At 36.1% G+C, this 24,160-nt stretch overlaps 1 long non-coding RNA gene across 1 annotated transcript in view; it reads left to right on the top strand.

The window, feature by feature from the left end:
* Window positions 1–23,886, top strand: part of LOC143665553 (uncharacterized) — a 110,632-nt gene extending 86,746 nt beyond the window's left edge. The window contains exons 6-7 of the long non-coding RNA XR_013167051.1: window positions 23,459–23,585; window positions 23,667–23,886. This is a non-coding gene — a long non-coding RNA (uncharacterized LOC143665553). The remainder of the gene's footprint in view (window positions 1–23,458; window positions 23,586–23,666) is intronic.
* The last annotated feature ends 274 nt before the right edge of the window (window positions 23,887–24,160 follow it).

Raw genomic sequence — 24,160 nt, 5'->3', positions numbered from 1 at the left:
ATTTTAATCCCAACTTTATTTCTAGGAGAAATTTTTATATTTACATGTAGTAAAACTTCAAAGGCTTTTGTTCTATTTTTTTACACTTAGATCTTTATCTCAAATATGGTATTATATGTTCTAGAATGGTATTACATTTAAATGTTTTTCTGAAATTGTGGCTATTGTGACAGCACTATATATTGAACTGCCCGTGCTTTCAACAATGAATTGCATTGCCACCTTTGCCATATAAACATGAGGCACATATATTGATATTTAATTTCAAATTTTCAATTCTAGTCCAATTTTCTTTTCCTACAACAGTAGCACCTTATAGCGCTGACTACTGAAACATTGTGGTGCGTATCTTACAAAGAATTTCTCCCTCAATCTTCTTTTACATGGTTGTCTTAACAATTATTGGGCATTTATTTTTCCATATGAATTATAAGATCAATTTATTAAATTAGAGAAAATCCTAATGATTCTAGTTGCAATTGTATTAAATTTATGTATCGAGGTGCACTATCTTTTAATTGCTCCATGATCTTGGAGCCACCAGAAATTTTTTTTAACATTTTTCATTAGAATACTCTCAAGAGGTTCCGTGGGAAGACCCAACTAACCTTAAGACAAGAAGAGAATTCTTGTTATAGTCGATTGACACTGTCACTTTATTTCTCTAAGCTGCAGTCTGCTTACTTGTAACATAAATGTTGGGCAAAATAATTTCTAAGGTCCCTTTTAACTTAAGGTTCTAAAATTTATACAGAAAAAGGTTAATTACTATCTGACACACACATACACAACACACAGGCACACTCACAGACACCATATATGTATATCTAACTGTGAAAATCTTTATTGCTTTGGATACGTGGAAAACAAACTACAGTTACTTTATGTCCTATGGTAAAAATGGGATAGTAACATACCGATAGGATGACAGCCATCCCAGTTTGCTCTGGACTGAGGGTTTTCCAGGCTCTGGAACTTAAAGTGCTAAAGCCAAGATGGTCCTGGGCAAACAAGGACAATTGGTCACCCTATATATGGCTTGGTGGTTTCTTTAAAAATGCTTTTTAAATGTCCATATCCTTGTGTACAAACTCATCGAAATTTCTGCTTTGGTTTTTAAAATTTACTTTAAAGACTCCTTCTTGTCTTATAAATCTTGCAAAGATTTTGACCCAAATATGTAAATTTTGGCAGTAAAGAAAAATTTTAACAATGATCTATATTGATTTATGTAATTTTTAATGTTTTCTTCTGTGATCTAGAAATAATAGACTTGTAGAAAAAGACTTCTCACTTATCAAATCTATAAATATATAGTATGTAAATGATGATAATATTAGTTTAAAAATCATGACAGCGTTAAGAATAGGGCAAGTGACAATGAAGAGAATGCCAGTAATTAGTTTTTGAGGGTTTCCTATATATTTTGCAGAAGCTCTGTTCCTATAGGAGCTTCATAGATGCACACAGGCCATGAGAAATCAGTGATTTTTTGTGGTTAGGTCTGCTTAGTTAATAAATTGCTTAGGGTCTCAAGTCTGCTTAATTTCCAAAAAAATATTTATTTTTAGTGGAGTATATTTTAGTATGATATTGTATAAGCATATTGGAGAATCAGTTTTGACAGAATAAAACCACACAACTGTCAGACAATGAAATGCTTTCTAGTTAGAATGCAAGTTACATTGTCTTTTTTTGTTGGCTTATAAAAATCTTTAATGGACTTCAGTATAAGATATTAAGCAGATAGATAAATTTGCCATTTATGAAGTCATTTATTTTATGTAAATTTTTATTGCATTGTGCTCTCCTCAAGCTATCTAGCATATTGTTGTTTTCTTTGTGATTCAGGGAGGTTGCTAGGCAGTGGCACAGAGACTGGCACCAAGCCACTGAGTTGTGACAATGCCAATATCAACGTACTGCATATCTGTTCTTCTTAAAGAGAAGTCTAAGGCAGATAATATGTTTTAAGCATACAGGGAGTTTTATACCTTTGAATGAAAATGTATGCCAAAACATGATTATTTTGTACATAATATGCATATAAGTAAATATGCATGCAAATAGAAATAACAGAGTATCTCGCTATGCTCAGATAACATACTCTGGATCCTTGCTTTAGGTTTGAGTTTTTCCTTTAGAGTGTGAGTATCATTATTTTGAACTCGTCCCCATGCATTTTCGCAGCTTACTTTGTGTACATCTGTATTGATAGCTTACTTTATATAGATCCATTCTGGAAGCTTTTAAAATTGCCTGAATGGTGATGGATCTGTTTTTATTTATTTATTTTTTCATTTGTGGGGGAAAAAGTGGTTGCATAAAGGATTACATGAAAATTAATTGTCAGGGTTTATAACATTTTTTCTGTGACTGTTTTTTTAAGCTATTTTAGGCTTAAAAAAAAAGTAGACAGATATATGTGTAATATGTGTAGTGGAGATGTAAGTGAAGATGGAACTAATTGGGGAGGGAGTGGAGTTGATGGAAGAGAGAGAGAAAGCCACAAACCATGTGGGCAGTTCTGTAAATTCTAAGACTACATTAGTATGCGGATTGTATCTGATGTGCTCATAAATAATGTTTTTATAGAAAAACTACCATTTGCTCCAAGCAAATGGCTGTGCATGTAACACTTTAGTAGATGATTTGTGCGACTTGCAGAGATGATATTGCTTCTCCTACTGTGCATACATTCCTTTAACTATGCATCCAGTTAAATATATAAATCACAAATGCAAAGTAAGCAAAATATAGCAACCAACATTTATTTTAATTATGTGGTATTGAAATATGTCCTTTTAATATTTTCATGATTGATGGCCTGTGGATGACCTCAGAAAATAAAATTAGCATTAAATATTATATAATTATGTCTTCAATTTTGTCTATACTTGTAAAGTAATAAAGCACATTTGTATTACATTTTGATTTCATTTTATTCCTTTTGTGATTGTTAGCTTTTTTCCTGAAACTTGTTCTAAATTGAGTTTAAGCTGCATTCTGCAGTGTCAGGAAAATTGATAATGTTTATTTCTTAACACTGTACAGTATATGATCTTACCCAACTCTGTATTAATATTACCAAAGAAGGGTAACAAAAGGGGCTTTTAGCTTTCACCCTTTATTCAACAAATCAAATGTAAACATGGTATGCACATCGCTTTTCAGTGAACTCTGCTGTTTTATTTGTCTTTTATCTTGAAGGTTTATTGCTTTATATGGCTTAAAGTGATTCAGGGTCTGAGCTGTTTAATCTGGGATGTTTAGGATATTGATGTCTCAGCCAGAGTATATGAGAAAGTTAGATGTTAAAGCTCCTTCCCCACATACTTAAGGTGCTGTATATGTATTTGAATGATTCATTCTTTGACATGAGCTTTATTCTGCCCTCTTGTTTTTCAAAATACATTGGGTTTCTAAATAATTACCTAGATATTGACTCTTTTTGTGGATTATTCTATCTTCCTTAAGCTCAAAATTCACTGTAGACCATGTGCTCTCTCTGTCTCCAGGTTTTCCTATAGGAGCCAGAATGGTAGTTGACAATTTATTAAAATATACTAATCATTTCACACTAGTGATTAATCAACAGGAAACTTTACTATTTGTACTGGTTTGAGGATGTTACGTATCCCAGAAAAGCCACGTTCTTTTTCCTAATTCAGTCTTGTGGGGGCAGACCTCTTCTTTAGGGTGGAAGCTTTGATTGGATTGTTTCATTGATCTGTGACGTAACCAATTGTTGGTTAGACCTTCTGGTTAGATGGAGATGTGACTTCGCCATTTCAAAATGGATCTTAATTAGTTTACTGGAGTCTTTGAGAGAGCTCACAGAGAAGGAAAGAGTCGGAAGTGACATAGACTCAGACATTTGGAGATGCTTGGAGTGCTGAAGGACATGCCTGGGGGTGCTGAAGGAGATGCTTGGAGGGCTGACAGAGAGAACAGATGCCTAGATATGGACATTTGGAGATGCAGAGCCCAGCATGCATTACCAAATGCCTTTCCATGAGATGCTAAGCAAGCCAGAAGCCAGAAGGAGCTACAGGGGCTGAGAGAGCCATTTGAAACCAGAAGCCAGATACCAGCCTTATGCCTTTCCATGTGACAGACGTTGGCCTTAGTTTGAATGTTTTTATGGACTTAGAACTGTAAACTTGTAACTAAAAAATCCCCTTTATAAAAGCCATTCCATTTCTGGTATATTGGATTCTGGCAGCTTTAGCAAACTAAAAGCACTCCTTTTTATTCAGAGTTTGTCATTTACATTTTTCCCCTTTTAGCACTGCTTAATTTGAAGTTTCTGTATTTAAATGAGTGCAGAATTCATTTCAATAGCTATTGATTTTGCTTACTTTGTTTTCCCTACTGAGTTAGATTGGGGGTAGGTACTCAGAATAGACAGAAGGGGGAAAATATATGCATGGAACTGGAGTCCAAAGAAAAAAAGAAAGTGCATGTCTAGTACTTATTTTGTGCCAGATGCTGTGCTAGAAACTTTGATTTATATCTTTGAAGATACATGCCTAACATGTAAGGGGGTATGTGTGAACGTGTGCAATTGAAAACTTTTAAATTGTAATGTACTATCCCTTTGTTCACTATTGCACACCATTATAATTATAAATTTAAGATTAAAATGATCTTTACAGACACTATCTTAGGAAAGCAAAGGGGGAAGAGATCAGTGTGAGGACGCTCTGATAATATAAGGCTCTGAGAAGAAGGCTTAAGGGAGACTCTAAAGGAGTAATAATGCATTTATTTTATTTAACATAAAGTACCCAAAACACTTTTATGTATTCTTCACTTTCTATCTTTCAGCAACACTTTGTAGTAAGCAGTTGAATCATGCCCCCATTAAAGCACAATAGTTGAAACTTAGGAAGATGAAACAAAATTGCCCCCAATGTGTTAATGATCAATTTCTTCCCCTCATCTTCCAATCAGCCTAACCTCCAACTGACTACTTGTATCTCAGTTTTTACCTGCTGGTCCAAGTTACCAACATCACAAGCCTGTGCTATTGTAGTGTCCACTCACGGTTTTGTCTGCCTGCATCCTACATGCACCTTGCTCCACTGCCCTCTGCCCCCACCACCCATGACAATTAGTTCTCTCACATTGCAGTCAGATCATGCCGCTTCGCTTTTAAAATACCTTGATGGCTTCCATTCCACTTGAAATGAAATTTGGCCTCCTCACCATGGCCTTCCAGGACCTATAAGAACTTTGTATCCCCTATGGCTCCACTTTATGTCATTCTTTCCTCCCTAATGACACTCTAACCATTCTGAGCCTTTTTTTTACTTTCCCCCAATAGATCCAGGATCTTTGAGTGTGTTGTTTATACTGGACCTTGTTGACTGACTACCAAGCCTCCACTCACATTCACCCTTTCCCTGATTGCATCCCATTTTTTTTTTTTTTTTTTTTTGTTCAAGTGGCCATTTCTCTCAGTTACAGTGGGGTACATAGTTTGCGGGAGTGACTCCTGTTCCAGGCATACTTCTGATTAGTAGGAATAAATCATGGAAGTCCCATTCCCTGGTCAGTGATTGAATCAGGAGCTCCAGCCCATGATATTACATGCAAGGAATTTCCTCCATCACAGGGACTCAGTCAAGAGTGGGCATGCGGTCATACACAGTCAGTGCCACACAAGGAAAGCTTGCTCTATGTTTCCAGGAACTATTCCCTTATTTCAAAGAGAAAATCTCTTTAAAGATTGCCAAGTGAAGCCTGGGACTTGCCAATTGACTTGTCACCAGCTCAGGTCACATGATGAAGGTCAAGTTGAGAACAGCCCAGAGCAACTGGATTGAGACAGTCTTAACGTCTGTCTCTCTTTGAATTTACTCACACCAGCCCATATATTACTTTTTTTGCGTATAACACCCCACCCCCACCCCACAGTTGTTAAATATCTACTTCCGGCATGACATTCTGATCTCAGTTCCACTACTGCCTCTTTAGAGAGGGCTTGCCTGATGTACCATCTAAAATACCCCTCTCCACCATTCACGCTGTATCTCAACACTCCATTTCATTTCCTTCATAGCACTTACTGCTATCTTCTTATCCATTAGTGTATTTGTGTCATGCCTGACCCTTCCACTAGGAATAAGTATTGTTTCATGAAACTTTTATTTAAGAAATATGTATAGAAAGATGTGTGCAGTGAGTCATATGCAGTTAAAAAGTTTAAGAGCCTATGTAACTAAGTGATGATATAAAGCAGCCAAGTCAGAAGGCGATGAACGAAGAACAGTCATAAGGGAAGAAAGAAAACTATGTTGGTGAAAAGACCCAGAAACAAACAGAAAGGAGAATTTTAAGGAGAGGCTAGCAACATGTATCAAATACAAAAGAACCAAACACAATGATTTCTTAGAGGAAAGTGCTTGGATTTTGTAAGAAGTAGATCAGTCAGAAAAAAATAGATGCTAGACTGTTGAGAAATAAGCATGTATTTTTGCTCATAGAATATTAACTTGATAAAGCAATATAGCCTGTCTCTTTTCCCACTACATCTCCAGCACTTGGAACACTGCCTTGGTTCATAGTAGGTACTCAATATTTGTGGAAGAATCAGATTTCAAATTTCAATTCTTTGGCTCCAAGTTTTATGCTCTGTCTGCTGTACTTTCTTGCCTAATAAGTAGGTGAATAGTAACCCCAGTAGAAGGATTAACAAAAACAAAAGTACATTCCCCTGAGACTCAATAGAGCTCTCTTTATTCATTGAGAACAAATTGATATAAATTCTAAACTAATAGCAAAGTAGGTCAGTTCAAATATAAGAGCTTTAATCATACAAATCAATTGGGTTTAAAATGTAGGATAGTATAAACTTAGGTAGAATGCAAGTCATAAAGAGTTTCTATGTTAAGCACTTTATTAAGCATTTTTTGCACATAGTAGGCATTCAATAAATATATGTTTGTTCCATATTTGCAAGTGACATATCCCAAGATTTTATCTGCAATTAGTAGCTTATGGTTCACCTGTGTTCTAGAACCTCAGACTTTAAATACCTCAGGCAAAAGGAGGCTCAAAAGGCTTTAAGAGCCTTGCCAGAGGGAAGAAACCAGAAAATAGGAGCTTCATTAGAGCTGCAGTGAAGGGGCAAAGATGATCAAGGATGATGGCCTTCTTTGGGCTGGATAAGCTTCAGCACTGCTTTACAGTACTGATGATATAGGATGCTCTGGACACCAAGGGTCATAGGTCAGTCAAAAGATCAATGTATTGACTCCTTTTCTGAATTGAATTTTCCTATACTTCTCTGCATACATCCACCAAAGTTGGGCATATGAGAGATAGTTTAGCATCATTGTTAAAGGTGTGACTTGATACTGTAATGCTTGGCATTGAATTTCTGCTCTGTCCCCTACTAACTGCCTTTGTTTAACTCAACTTTACCTTGGTATCATTGTCTGAAAATGTGGCTAATAATAATAGACACTTCATAGAGTCGCTGTAAGAATTAAATGAGTAAAATATGTGAAGGAGTACTTTTCAAATTATCTGTGGTGAAGGATCCATTTTTTAAGATTTTCTAATCTGTAACTGATACTTTTGTAAAATACAATGCAGAGAATTACTAGAAAAAGGAAATAAGAGATTAAGCACAAGTCCCAATTAAAAAAATAGATTAAACAGAAAAGTTGCTGTATTAACTTACTAAGTTTCTAAATGTTTAGTCTCAATTTTTTTTTTTACTTCAGAGTAAAATGCTAGCCACTACACTTTGAGTGGTACTGGTATGTAAAGAACCTAAAATAATGCTTTGAATATATTAGCGATTTGCCGAGTATTATGGAATGTTAGTTATCCCTGGATTCCCCAGATTTGCAGAGCATTTTTTCTCTAGGGAGCAGAACTAGAAAGATTTGTGTGCTACCTAGAGTCAAGTTCTGAAGGCACAAGTGGGTGACTATGAGAAAGAACAGAGGTGTTCAAAACCCTCTTGTGGCAGAAAAAAGGGCTGTAATGGCTTCCTTTCATAATTCAATAAGTAGGTAGGCTTTTCCAAATAGATATGTTAGACAGTAAATAAACATATTTTTGGCATAAGGAGACATCTCTCACAGGTATTTTGCATGCATTTTATATATTTCCTTCCCTTATTGTAATATGTATAATTTATCTTCTTGGCAAGGTGTGCCTACATGTTAGTGAGATGTACTTAAAACCAAAAGAGATAAAGGGCCAAGATGGCGGCTTAGTAAGGTACGCGCATCTTAGTTCCTCCTTCAGAGCACCTACTAGGTGACCAGAAACAGTGCAGAACAGCTCCCGGGGCCACGGCAGGGACCGGACACACAGTGTACCCCAGTCTGGACTGGCTGGACTGGCTGCGAGACTCCGCTGTGGTGAGCTCCACAAGCGGCGTGTGCTTCCCCGGGCCGCGGCGGCTGGTGGCCGGCACCCCTCCCTCCCTCCTTCCTGGACCGGCTGAGAGTCTCGGAGAGGCAAGTTTCCCAAGCCGTGGCAGCCGGCGGCCGACACCCCTCTCTCGTGGGCGGCTTCCTGGGCTGGCTACGAGTCTCGGATCAGCGAGTTCCCCAAGCCACGGCGGTGGCGACCGATGCCCCTCCCCCACAGGCGGCTTCCCAGTGCGGCGGTGAGTCTCGGATCAGTGAGCTCCCCAAGCCACGGCGGCCGGTGGCCAGCGCCCCTACCCCACAAGTGGCTACCCAGTCCGGCAGCGAACTTGGATCAGCGAGCTCCCCAAGCAGCGGCGGACGGCGGCTGGTGCCCCTCCCCCACAGGTGGCTTCCCGGTCCGGTGGCGAGTCTTGGATCAGTGACCTCCCCAAGCTGTGGCGGCCAGTGCCCCTCCCCCACAGGCAGCTGCCCAGAGGGAGAGGAGGGAGTCTCTGAGAGTGGCAGGGACCGGGTCCAACCAAACACCAATAGTGGCATTAACCAGCCGCAACATCTTTTGCTGGTGAGACCCACAGATAGACAAGTGCCACATACTGGGCAGGATAAAAAAAAACAGAGCCCAGAGACGTCACAGGAAAGTCTTTCAACCTGCTGGGTCCCACACTCAGGGAAATCTGATTAATGTCCAGACGCCAGCAAAAAATAATAAATCACACCAGGAAAATTGAAGATATGGCCCAGTCAAAGGAACAAACCAATAGTTCAAAAGAGATACAGGAGCTGAGACAACTAATTCTGAATATATGAACAGAAATGGAAAACCTCTTCAAAAACCAAATCAATCAATTGAGGGAGGACATGAAGAAGGCAAGGGATGAACAAAAAGAAGAAATGGAAAGTCTGAAAAAACAAATCACAGAACTTATGGGAATGAAAGATACAGTAGAAGAGATGAAAAAAACAACGGAAACCTACAATGGTAGATTTCAAGAAACAGAGGTTAGAATTAGAGAACTGGAGGATGGAATATCTGAAATCCAAAAAGAAACAGAAACTATAGGGAAAAGAATGGAAAAATTTGAGCAGGGGCTCAGGGAATTGAATGATAATATGAAGCGCACAAATATACGTGTTGTGGGTGTCCCAGAAGGAGAAGAGAAGGGAAAAAGGAGGAGAAAAACTAATGGAAGAAATTATCACTGAAAATTTCCCAACTCTTATGAAAGACCTAAAATTACAGATCCAAGAAGTGCAGCGCACCCCAAAGAGAATAGATCCAAATAGGCATTCTCTAAGACACTTACTAGTTAGAATGTCAGAGGTCAAAGAGAAAGAGAAGATCTTGAAAGCAGCAAGAGAAAAACAATCCATCACATACAAGGGAAACCCAATAAGACTATGTGTAGATTTCTCAGCAGAAACCATGGAGGCAAGAAGACAGTGGGATGATATATTTAAATTACTAAAAGAGAAAAACTGCCAACCAAGACTTCTATATCCAGCAAAATTGTCCTTCAAAAATGAGGGAGAAATTAAAACATTTTCAGACAAAAAGTCACTGAGAGAATTTGTGGCCAAGAGACCAGCTCTGCAAGAAATACTAAAGGGAGCACTAGAGTCAGATACGAAAAGACAGAAGAGAGAGGTGTGGAGAAGAGTGTAGAAAGAAGGAAAATCAGATATGATATATATAATACAAAAGGCAAAATGGTGGAGGAAAGTATTACCCAAACAGTAATAACACTAAATGTCAGTGGACTGAATTCCCCAATCAAAAGACATAGACTGGCAGAATGGATTAAAAACCAGGATCCTTCTATATGCTGTCTATAGGAAACACATCTGAGACCCAAAGATAAACATAGGTTGAAAGTGAAAGGTTGGGAAAAGATATTTCATGCAAATTACAACCAGAAAAGAGCAGGAGTAGCTATACTAATATCCAACAAATTAGACTTCAAATGTAAAACAGTTAAAAGAGACAAAGAAGGACACTATGTACTAATAAAAGGAACAATTAAACAAGAAGACATAACAATCATAAATATTTATGCACTAAACCTGAATACCCCAAAATACGTGAGGAATACACTGCAATCACTGAAAAGGGAAATAGACACATCTACTATAATAGTTGGAGACTTCAATTCCCGACTCTCATCAATGGACAGAACATCTAGATAGAGCATCAATAACGAAACAGAGAATTTGAATATTACAATAAATGAGCTAGACTGAACAGACATTTATAGGACATTGCACCCCACAACAGCAGGATACACCTTTTTCTCAAGTGCTCATGGATCGTTATCAAAGATAGACCATATGCTGGGTCACAAAGCAAGTCTCAACAAATTTAAAAAGATTGAAATCATACACAACACTTTCTCGGATCATAAAGGAATGAAGTTGGAAATCAACAATAGGCAGAGTGCCAGAAAATTCACAAATACGTGGAGGCTCAACAACACACTCTTAAACAACGAGTGGATCAAGGGAGAAATTAGTAAATATCTCGAGGTGAATGAAAATGAAAACACAACATATCAAAACCTGTGGGATGCAGCAAAGGCAGTGCTAAAGGGAAATTTATTGCCCTAAATGCCTATATCAGAAAAGAAGAAAAGGCAAAACTTCAGGAATTAACTGTCCAATTGGAAGAACTGGAGAAAGAACAGCAAACTAACCCCAAAGCAAGCAAAAGGAAAGAAATAACAAAGATTAGAGCAGAAATAAATGAAATTGAGAACATGAAAACAATAGAGAAAATCAATAAGACCAGAAGTTGGCTCTATGAGAAAATCAATAAGATTGATGGGCCCTTAACAAGACTGACAAAAAGAAGAAGAGAGAGGATGCAAATAAATAAGATCAGAAATGGAACAGGAGACATAACCACTGACCTCACGGGAATAAAGGAGGTAATAACAGGATACTGTGAACAACTCTATGCTAATAAATACAACAATGTAGATGAAATGGACAAGTTCCTAGAAAGGCATGAACAACCAACTTTGACTCAAGAAGAAATAGATGACCTTAACAAACCAATCACAAGTAAAGAAATTGAATCAGTCATTCAAAAGCTTCCCAAAAAGAAAAGTCCAGGACCAGACGGCTTCACATGTGAATTCTACCAAACATTCCAGAAAGAATTAGTACCAACTCTGCTCAAACTCTTCAAAAAAATCGAAGTGGAGGGAAAGCTACCTAATTCATTCTATGAAGCCAACATCATCCTCATAACAAAACCAGGCAAAGATATTACAAAAAAAGAAAACTACAGACCAATCTCTCTAATGAATATAGATGCAAAAATCCTCAACAAAATTCTAGCAAATCGAATCCAGCAACACATTAAAAGAATTATACATCATGACCAAGTAGGATTCATCCCAGGTATGCAAGGATGGTTCAACATAAGAAAATCAATTAATGTAATACACTATATCAACAAATCAAAGCAGAAAAATCACATGATCATCTCAATTGATGCAGAGAAGGCATTTGACAAGATTCAACATGCTTTCCTGTTGAAAACACTTCAAAAGATAGGAGTACAAGGGAACTTCCTTAAAATGATAGAGGGAATATATGAAAAACCCACAGCTAATATCATCCTCAATGGGGAAAAATTGAAAACTTTCCCCCTAAGATCACGAACAAGACAAGGATATCCATTATCACCACTATTATTCAACATCGTGTTGGAGGTTCTAGCCAGAGCAATTAGACAAGAAAAAGAAATACAAGGCATCAAAATTGGAAAGGAAGAAGTAAAACTATCACTGTTTGCAGACGATATGATACTATACATCGAAAACCCTGAAAAATCCACAGCAAAACTACTAGAGCTAATAAATGAGTACAGCAAAGTAGCAGGTTACAAGATCAATATTCAAAAATCTGTAGCATTTCTATACACTAGCAATGAACAAGCTGAGGGGGAAATCAAGAAATGAATTCCATTTACAATTGCAACTAAAAGAAAAAAATACCTAGGAATAAATTTAACTAAAGAGACAAAAAACCTATACAAAGAAAACTACAAAAAACTGTTAAAAGAAATCACAGAAGACCTAAATAGATGGAAGGGCATACCGTGTTCATGGATTGGAAGACTAAATATAGTTAAGATGTCAATCCTACCTAAATTGATTTACAGATTCAATGCAATACCAATCAAAATCCCAACAACTTATTTTTCAGAAATAGAAAAACCAATAAGCAAATTTATCTGGAACGGCAGGGTGCCCCGAATTGCTAAAAGTATCTTGAGAAAAAAAAAAACGAAGCTGGAGGTCTCACGCTGCCTGACTTTAAGGCATATTATGAAGCCACAGTGGTCAAAACAGCATGGTATTGGCATAAAGATAGATATATCGACCAATGGAATTGAATAGAGTGCTCAGATATAGACCCTCTCATCTATGGACATCTGATCTTTGATAAGGCAGTCAAGCCAACTCACCTGGGACAGAACAGTCTCTTCAATAAATGGTGCCTAGAGAACTGGATATCCATATGCAAAAGAATGAAAGAGGACCCGTATCTCACACCCTATACAAAAGTTAACTCAAAATGGATCAAAGATCTAAACATTAGGTCTAAGACCATAAAACAGTTAGAGGAAAATGTAGGGAGATATCCTATGAAACTTACAATTGGAGGTGGTTTTATGGACCTTAAACCTAAAGTGAGAGCACTGAAGAAAGAAAGAAATAAATGGGAGCTCCTCAAAATTAAACACTTTTGTGCATCAAAGGACTTCATCAAGAAAGTAGAAAGACAGCCTACACAATGGGAGACAATATTTGAAAACGACATATCAGATAAATGTCTAGTATCCGGAATTTGTAAAGAGATTGTTCAACTCAACAACAAAAAGACAGCCAACCCAATTACAAAATGGGAAAAAGACTTAACAGCCACCTCTCAGAAGAGGAAATACAAATGGCCAAAAGGCACATGAAGAGATGCTCAATGTCCCTGGCCATTAGAGAAATGCAAATCAAAACCACAATGAGATATCATCTCACACCCACCAGAATGGCCATTATCAACAAAACAGAAAATGACAAGTGTTGTCGGTCCCACTGATGTGAACCGACATTCGAGAATAAACTTGGAATATGTCATTGGTAACAGAGTCCAGCAGGAGTTTGAAACAGGGTAAAATAATGGGTAATTGGAGCTGAAGGGATACAGACTGTGCAACAGGACTAGATACAAAAACTCAAAAATGGACAGCACAATACTACCTAATTGTAATGTAATTATGTTAAAACACTGAATGAAGCTGCATCTGAACTATAGTTTTTTGTTTGTTTGTTTGTTTTTTATATATGTTTTTTGTATTCTTTATTTTTATTTTTTTCTCTATATTATTTTTATTTCTTTTTCTGTTGTTTTGCTATTTCTTTTTCTAAATCGATGCAAATGTACTAAGAAATAATGATCATACATCTATGTGATGATATTAAGAATTACTGATTGCCTATGTAGAATGGAATGATTTCTAAATGTTGTATTAGTTAATTTTTTTTAATTAATTAAAAAAAAAAAAAACACAATGAGAGATCATCTCACACCCACCAGAATGGCCATTATCAACAAAACAGAAAATGACAAGTGCTGGAGAGGATGCAGAGAAAGAGGCACACTTATCCACTGTTGGTGGGAAGGTCAAATGGTGCAACCACTGTGGAAGGAAGTTTGGCGGTTCCTCAAAAAGCTGAATATAGAATTGCCATATGACCCAGCAATACCATTGCTAGGTATCTACTCAAAGGACTTAAGGGCAAAGACACAAACGGACATTTGCACACCAATGTTTATAGCAGCATTATTTACAATTGCAAAGAGATGGAAACAGCGAAAATGTCCATCAACAGACGAGTGGCTAAACAAACTGTGGTATATACACACGTTGGAATATTATGCAACTTTAAGACAGAATAAACTTATGAAGCATGTAATAACATGGATGGACCTAGAGAACATTATGCTGAGTGAGGCTAGCCAAAAACTAAAGGACAAATACTGTATGGTCCCACTGATGTGAACCGACATTCGAGAATAAACTTGGAATATGTCATTGGTAACAGAGACCATCAGGAGATAGAAATAGGGTAAGATAATGGGTAATTGGAGCTGAAGGCATACAGACTGTGCAACAAGACTGGATACAAAAACTCAGAAATGGACAGCACAATACTACCTAATTGTAATGTAATTATGTTAAAACACTGAATGAAGCTGCATCTGAGGTATAGTTTTTTTTTTATTTTTATTTTTTTCTCTCTATTATCGTTTTATTTCTTTTTCTGTTGTTTTGCTATTTCTTTTTCTAAATCGATGCAAATGTACTAAGAAATGATGAATATGCATCTATGTGATGATATTAAGAATTACTGATTGTATATGTAGAAAGGAATGATTTCTAAATGTTGTGTTAGTTAATTTTTTTAATTAATAAAAAAAAAGAAAACACATAACACACACACACACACACATACACACACATGCATGCATGCACAAAACAATAACAACCCTCCGAACCAACAAACAAAACAAACAACCCCCCAAAACTAAAAACAAAAAACAAGTCTACAATGATTTTCTAATACTATTTATTTTGCCCAAATAAGAAGGGAGTTCTTAAATGAATATGCTGACTATTAGGAGGGACATTGCTACCAAAGGAAATTTGACGAAGGGTCTCCTGGAGCAGACTCTTTTCTGTTTGGGCACTATTACATAGTGGCTAAGAGCCTGTGCTCTGGCCGCAGCCTGCCTAGCTTCAATACCTTTCTACATTTGTGATCATAACTACATCGTTATACTTCAATGATCTCCTCTGTAATATGGACAGAATAATATTTATCTCATAGTGTTACAATGAAGATTAAATGAACTAATAGATTTTAGCTTATATGTAATATCTGTCAGAGCAATACCTGGCATGGAGTAGGGAGTTGGAAGATATCCAACCCATGGACAAAGGAAACCACACAGCCATTATTCCTGAATAATCAGACCCTCTTTTTTTTTTTTTTTTTTTTTTTTTGATTCTGCAAGTACGGTGTGTTTATTCTGAAAGTAAACCATCACGTAGATGGACAGTAGATGTGGGAGCCAGGGTTCTCACCATGAGTGGGAGGTTACAGGCAATCAGGGGAAATCCCAGAATCATCCATGCACTCCTGGGTTATGTTGGAACCATCATCGTGAACATGAGATAAGCTTAATGTAGCTACAGAGGGATCCACAGACCCTCTTTATAGATTTAAAAGGCAGTGCCTCCGAGTCTCAAACCAATATCATATTGCTAAGCTTCATCAGAAACATGGCTGTGCTCAACATCAAGTTGATTCAGAAACTAGTATAAACCAGACAATGCAGCAGAAAGCTCTAAGACTAGAGCTTACACAGAGCATTTAGTTCTACCCAGAAATAGTGCACCAGTTACTTGAAGGTGAAAAAGGGTTCTAATTTGAGATGTGGACATCTGTCCTAAATGTGTCTGATAGAGCATGTTCTTGACTTTTATTAAAAGTCATCATATATGTATGGAATGCACACTATGAATGTGGCATTAATTAAAAGTTAGAAAGGAGGAACTAAGGCTTGACTTCAAGGAACATAAAATGTGATGGGACAAATACATTAAACTAAATGAAATAATATTGTATTAACTTTCAATAATAATTCAAAGACAGTATTATATATTATCTGCATAATACTGTAAGATATTATGTGATTAACTGCTGATAAGTGTTAGAGCTGTGTAAAAAATGTAAAAACCATTTCAGGCTAAGGTGGTTGAAACAGCTATTACAATTCTGATTAAGAAACTGCCTCGTAGATTCTGTTATTCATTTAACTTAAAATCCTTCAAGCACTCACACACACATACATAAGCTCCTTCTCCCCACACATCCCAAATTAAATGGGAATCACAAATATATATGCTTTTATCAAATATTCCTAGTGTCGGCTTTATGGCCTTATAATCTGAATAAAGCTAGAAACAAGAAAAAGACTAGATTATTTCAAATGAGCATATTTTGTATAACATAATTTTCATAGAATATGTTTTTAATATAGAATGTTTTAATAAATCTTTATAGTCAAGAGAAATTGAATGGTCTGGCATTAAAAGGAGAATTAATACACTCAAAACTTCCATTGCACATTTCTTACATGTAGGTAAAATAGAATGTTTCCTAATGTGTCATTATTTCAAGTTATTTTGTGCTTGCATTTGGATATTTTAGTATTAAAATGTCACAATTAATGATGAATCATTATATCCCACACAATGCAAATGAGAAAATGACTGGGAAAGCCCATATTCATATTTCTGTGAACTGTTGAGTCAAAAAAGAAATTTGGTAAGGGTTCTGCTGCATTTGTCAGTATAACCCCGATGCATTAATCCCATGGTGTCTTTCTAAACCTAGAAGCTCCACAGGTGCATTATAGTAGAATTGTTGAGGTAACCTAAATATATATATATATGCATAAAATCAAAACCTTTTAATGTAGAATTTGAAGCAAACTTACTTAAGCTCTACATATATTATTTGAAAGGCAGTTTAATTCTTCTAGGAATATTGAACATAGCTTGATTGACCTCAACATTGACATTTCTCATTTTTGATGTGCGATTTAAACTTACATTTAAAAAGCGAGATCTTTGAAAAGTTCAATTAATAGTAGAGATTAGCATCTTTCCATATTTTTAGCCCGTTAGGATGTCAGCATTTTCTAGCTGTCAATTCTCTCTAAGCTAATGTCTAATGAGTATGGCTTTAATTAAACCTTTATTATTTATCCAGTCACTCTATGAATGTTTCAAGTTTGAGACTGTCTTAATTAGTCAGATTTCATGGCCACTTAGTGACAAGTATTTAGTCCACATTGTGCAATTTAACTTATAACTTGTCACCACCATGAAGTTTGAATGTTAATCAGTCTGCTTATTTTACCACATGGGGAGAAAAAGTGCTAACCCACCTATATACAATATTGTTCTAAGAATTTTAATTGAAAAATCTGTGACTTTTTCTACTCTGCTTTGAGAATGACTTCTCAGCAGGACCTGATTTTCACTGCAGTTATGTAAGGATGTTAGCCAAGTCTTCTGGCAGTAACAGATGAAATTAAACACGTTTTTCATGAAGTGCATTTATCCAGAAGACCAAACATATGATGAACAAATATATTCTTTAGTTACCCACTTAACCTTGCTCAAAGATTGACTGTCATTTTAAGTATGTTTTAATTAAAGAGGTTAGAAGAGTTAATAAGGTCTTTTCTACAATGTAACCAAAAACAATGCAAATGGTCAAAAATGTTTCCAATGATTTATATTTACTTTTGCTAAAGTAGAAAATAGAATTCAATTCTAATCCCAAAGCACTCATAACTGTACCAGTGAATTAGCAGTGGAAGAAATTTACTCAAGGCCTGTACCTGTGTGAGATATTTGCATATTAATGATTCTGCTCAGATTAAGCAGAGGAATACAAACATATAAATATGGAAGTTTTTTCATATTATATGAAATTTAACTTATAAATACTATATGTGTTTTAGTTCTATGTATTTAACTATAAGTCCTACCCACACTGATTCAAGAGGAAATAGAAGATCTCAACAATCCAGTAACTAATATAGAAATTGAGTCAATAATCAAAAACTTCCAGGGCCATTCAGGGGAATTTTACCCAACACTGCAGGAAGGATTAACACCAGTCCTAATTTTACCAAACATTTCAGAAAGAATTTAAACCAATCCTGCTCAAACTTCTCCAGAAATGGAAGGAAAGGGAACACACCCTAATTCATTCTATGCAGCCAACATTACCCCCATACCAAAGCCAGGTAAAGATACAATAAGAAAAGAAAATCACAGACAAATATCTCTTACGAATATGGATTCAAAAATCATCAACAAAACAATAGCTAACTGAATATAGCAGTACATTAAAAGAGTTATGTATTGTGATCAGGTGGGATTCCATATTCAAAATATGGAATGGTGGTTCAATATGAGATAATCAATTAATAGAATGAAGAACAACAACAAAAACACATAATATTCTCAATTGATGCAGAAAATGCATTTGGCAAAATCCAGCACCCCTTCTTTACAAAATTATGTAGAAAACTAGGAATAGAAGGAAACTTCTTTAATATGATAAAGAGTATATATGAAAAACTTAAGCTAACATTGGACTTAATGGTGAAAAACTGAAAATGTTCTAAGATCAGGAACAAGACAGGATGCCTAGTGTCACCACTGTTATGCAACTTTGTACCAAAAGTTTTAGCCAGAGCAATTAGGCAAGAAAAATAAATAAAAGACATCTAATTTGGAAAGGAAATAGTAAACCTTACCTACTTGTAGTTGACATGATCCTGTATACAGAAAACCCTGAAAAAAGTAACAACAAAGCTCCTAGAGCTAATGAATGAATTCAGTGAAGTAATGGGGTACAAGATCAACACCCAAACTTCAGTAGTGTTTCTATACACTATTCTTACACTATTATTATATAGTATATAGTATTATAATAGTGTAATACTATAACACTATTATTGAACAATTGAAAGAAGAAATCAAGAAAAAATTCCATTTACAATAGCAACTAAAAGAATTAGGTAACTAGGAATAGATCTAACCAAGGATGTAAAGCACTTGCATCCAGAAAACTACAAAACATTGCTAAAAGAAATCAAAGAAGACCTACATAAAAAGTAGTACTTTCTGTGTTCAGTGATTGGTAAAGTAGAAAGGTGTCAATTCTACCCAAAATGATTTAAAGATTCAACACAATTCCAATAAAGATACAACAGCTTATTTTTGCATAAATGGAAAAGTCAATTATCAAATTTATTTGGGAGGGTAAGTGGCTCCAAATAGACAAAACGAGTTTGAAAAAGAAGAACAAGCTGGCAGACTCATACTTGCTGATCTTAAAACTTAGTATAAATCCACAGTAATCAAAACAATATGGTACTGGGACAGGGACAGACATATAGACCAATGGAATCAAATCAAATGTTTAGAATTCAACTGTCATTGTTATGGCCAGCTGATTTTTGACAAGGGGGAGAAGATCACTGTGATGGTTAGGTTTTGGTGTCAGCTTATCCAAACGATTATGCCCAGTTGTCTGGTTAGGCAAACACTGGCCTGCAAGGATATTTTTTGACTGTTTGATAAATCCGAAGGCTGGTGTAATAACTCATCAGTCAGTAGATTGCATCTGTGGCTGATTACTCTGTGATCAACTAAGGTGTGTCTCCCATGACAAGATAATCTGATTAGTTGAAGGCTTTTAAGGTAGAAGAGATTCTTCAGCCAGCAGCATTCCTGTGAACTTTGTCCAGACCTTTCATTGGAGTTGTCAGCTTCATAGCCTACTGAGTTTGGACCCTTCCATTTCCACCATTGCATACAGGACAGTTGAGTCTTGTTAGGTGAGGGAAAAAATGTGTCTTTTATTGTTTTCTATTTAGAAATTAGGTATGGTTTAAGGTGATGAGTATAGCTCCCAAGCTGACAAGGGGTGGACTGTCATGGTCAGGTTCATGTGTCAACTTGGCCAGGTGGTGGTACCTGTTTGTCTGGTTGGGCAAGTGCTCCCTGTCTTTTGCTATGAAGACATTTCATAGAATTAAATCATGATCACGTCAGCTACATCCACAGCTGATTCCATTTGTAATCAGCCAAGGGGAGTGTCTTCTCTAATGAGTGATCTTAATCTAATTATTGGAAGCCTTTTAAGGAGGATTCAGAAGAAACAGGCTCTCTTCCTGTTTTGGTGGGCGAGCTTCTCCTTTGGAGTTCATTCATACCCTCCATTGGAATCGTTGGCTTCACAGCCTGCCCTACAGATTTTGGACTCTACATTCCCATGGTTAAGTGAGACACTTTTATAATTTTATATTTATGAATATTTCCTGTTGATTCTGTTTCTCTAGAGAACCTAACTAATACAGACACCTTTATTAATATCATATTTATAGATCTCTCCTGTTGGTTCTGCTTTTCTAGAGAACCATGACTAACACAATCACTCAATTGGAAAAGATAGTCTTTTCAACAATGGGTGCTGGGAAAACTGGATCTGTATCTGCAAAAGAATAAAGGTTTATCCTTGCCTCATACCATACCTAAACAACAACTCAAAGTGTATCTGAGACCTGAAGATAAGAACCAGCACTGTAAAACACATAGAAGAAAATGTAGGGAAGTATCTTCAGGACTTTGTGTTATACAATGGCTTCTTAGACTTTAAACCCAAAGCGCACACACACAAATAAGGAAAAATAGATAGATGGGATCTCTTAAAAATTAATAACTTTTGTGTATCAGCAGGTTTTATTATGAAAGTAAAATAACAATTTATACAATGGGAGAAAATATTTGGAAACTATAAATCTGATAAGGGTATAAATCCAGAATACAGTGAAATCCTACAACTCAACAACAAAAAGATGAACAAACCAATTTAAAAATGGGCAAAAAATTGTATTTTCTGTAGCACACTAGCTAATTTAACTTGTACGGTCAGTTTATTTGAGCACCATAATTTCATGGAACCTTGAATAGGGAGTAAGATCACACTAGGTCAGTGTGATGCCCCAATAATCCCAGAGTAATCTGAGAAGAAAATTAAAAAAAGTGTTTGCAAAGTCCCTTAGAAGGACTGGAGGGAAATGTGGAAATATTAATACATATTAAATATATATTAAATATATATATTAAATTTCCCCTCTTGGGAAATTCCCGATATTCTTGCAAGCACTGGAGACCAGCAATTTAATAGGTTAAGCCATCAAATTTAGGGTTTGCCCTTGTGAAACTTATTCCTACAAAGAAGAAGCTAAGCCTACTCATATTTGTGCCTAAGAATCACCACCAAAGAACCTCTTTTGTTGCTCAGATGTGGCCTTTCTCTCTAAACCAACTCTGCAGGTGAACTCACTGCCTTTCCCTCTATGTGGGACATGACTCCCAGGGGTGTAAATCTCCCTGGCATCTATCATCCCAGAGATGAGCCTGGCCCTGGCATCATGTGACTGAGAAGGCCTTCTTGACCAAAAGAGGGAAAAGAAATGAAACAAAATAAAGTTTTAGTGGCTGAGAGGTTTCAAATAGAGTCAAGAGGTCATTCTGGAGGTTATTCTGATGTTGTATAAACATTCCTCTTTCGTTCTTAGTGTATAGTGTATTAGAATAGCTAGAAGGAAACACCTGAAACTGTTTTGAACTGTAATCCAGTAGCCTTGATTCTTGAAGATGATTGTATAGCTATATAGCTTTCCTGTTGTGAACATGTGATTGTGAAAACATTGTGACTGATGCTCCCTTTATCTAGTGTGCGGGCAGATGAGTAAGAAAATAAAGACAAAAATAAAAATAATAGGGGAGAATAAGGTGTAGGGGATGTTTGGGGTTTTCTTTTTATTATTTTTTTTGAATAATGTAAGTGTTCAGAAATTGATTGCACAACTATACGATGATACTGTGAATCTTTGATTGTATATTTTGAATGATCATGTGAATATAGCTCAATAAAATTGCATTAAAAATGGGCAAAAGACTTAAATAGACAGTTCTTCAAAAGATATACCAACAGCCAAAAGCCCCTCATGAAAAAATGCTCAACATCATTAGCCATTAAGAAAATGAAGATCAAGTCCTCAATGAGATAGCATTTCATGCCCACTAGAATGGCTGCTATTTAAAAAAATGGAAAATTTGAAGTGTTGGAGTGGATGTTGAAAAACAAGGGGAATTCACCTTCACTGTGGGAATGTAAAATTTTGTAGCTGTTGTGGATGACATTTTGGAAGTTTCTTGAATAGTTAAATAGAGAATTACTAAATGATTTGGCAGTCCCACTTCTTGGTATGTACCCCAAATTATTGAAACTAAGAACTTGAACAGATACTTGCACACCAATGTTCACAGAGGTATTCTTCACAATTACCAAAAGATGTAAGCAACCAAAGTGTCCATAAGCATGTGATTGAATAAAAAAAATGTGATATATGTGTACAATGGAATGTTATTCAGCTGTAAAAGGGAATGGAATTCTGATCCATGTGACAATGGGAATGAACCTTGAAGACATCATGTTGAGTGAAATAAGCCAAATACAGAAGGGCAAATATTGTATGACCTCATGATGTAAAATAATTAGGCTCTAAGAATTGGAGTCAGAATCTATAATATAGTTTACCATGAGGGGTGGCGGGGATAGGCAATAAGGAGTTAATGCTTAATTTGTGCAGAGTTTCTATTTGGAATTATGGAAAAGTTTTGATAATGGATGGTGGGGATGGTCACACAACACCATAAACATAATTAAAAGCATTGAATTATATATTTGAATGTGGTTAAAAGAGTAAATTTTTAGATTGTATATATGTTACTAGAATAAATTTTTAAAAATCTATGGATGTGTACAACACACAGTGAATCTTAAGGTAAACCATCATCTATAGTTAATAGTATAATTACAAAAAATGTGCTTTCAGCAATTGTAACAAATGTTCCCTACTAATACAAGGTTTTAATAATAGTATGGTATATGGGAATCCTTTATTCATGCATGATTTTTCTGTAAACCCTTAACATCTCAAATAAAAGAAAAGAGAATTTAAAATGATAAAGTAAAATAATAATAAATTTCTTAATAAATTAGTTCAATTAATAACAATTAGTTAAAGTCTGCAAATTAGTTACACACTAATGTCTTAGTACTTTTATCAAATGGCTAATTATCTTGCATATATTAAATGAATAATTAAAATACCTTAAATATTTTCCTTTCTCCATAATTAACTTATGAATGCATCATGAAGTTAGAAATAATTGGGTTGAATTTTTGAAATTCTTTTTAAATTATAAAAGAAAACACAGATACAGAAAACTGTACAAAATTAATGTACAGCTTCATTAATTACTAAAAAGTGAACACCTCATTAACTACTTCCTGGTCTAAGAAATTTATTTTTGTCGGACCACCCTGTAGGATCTCCATGTGCCTCATTCCAATCACAGGAACTTCCTTCCCCCCGTGTGCTGGTGTGAAGTTGTTCTGTACCCTAGAAAAGCCCATGTTCTTTTAATCCACTCCTGTGGGTGCAGACCTGTTGCAGGTAGGTCCTTTTGATTAGATTATTTGAATTGAGGAGTTGCCCCAAGGTAAGTTGTAATCCTTTTATTGCCATCCTTTATAGGAGATGAAATTAAGAGAAGCTCATAGAGAAAAGCCCCAGAGAAGCTGGGAGAGGACCCATAGAAGCTCAGAGAACAAGACATGGGAACCAGAAGCCGAAATCAATGAAAGCTGGGAGTGAAGGACCAGCAGATGCCAGCCATGTAATGGAGGTGTTCCAGGTGCCAGCAGCCTGTCTTCAGAGTCCAGGCGTCATCCTCTTGAGGACCTAAATTGTATATTTTCATGACTTAAAAACTGTAAATTGTAAGTTAATAAACCTTATTGTAAAAATCCAACCTTTTTGTGGTATGTTGCATTCTGGCAGCTGTAGCAAATCAAAAACACTCCCCAAATTAACCATTATCCAGACTTTTTTTTTTTTTTTTCACATAGGCAGGCACGGGGAATTAAACCCGTGTCTCTGGCATGGCAGGTGAGAACTCTGCCACTGAGCCACTGCCGTACCGCTGTATCCTGCCTTTTATAGTAATCACTCGCTTGTCTTTATTTATA

The sequence above is a fragment of the Tamandua tetradactyla genome, chromosome 21 (genome assembly GCF_023851605.1).
Source record: "Tamandua tetradactyla isolate mTamTet1 chromosome 21, mTamTet1.pri, whole genome shotgun sequence".
NCBI lineage: Eukaryota > Metazoa > Chordata > Mammalia > Pilosa > Myrmecophagidae > Tamandua > Tamandua tetradactyla.
This window is presented reverse-complemented; position numbering and strand designations above follow the sequence as displayed.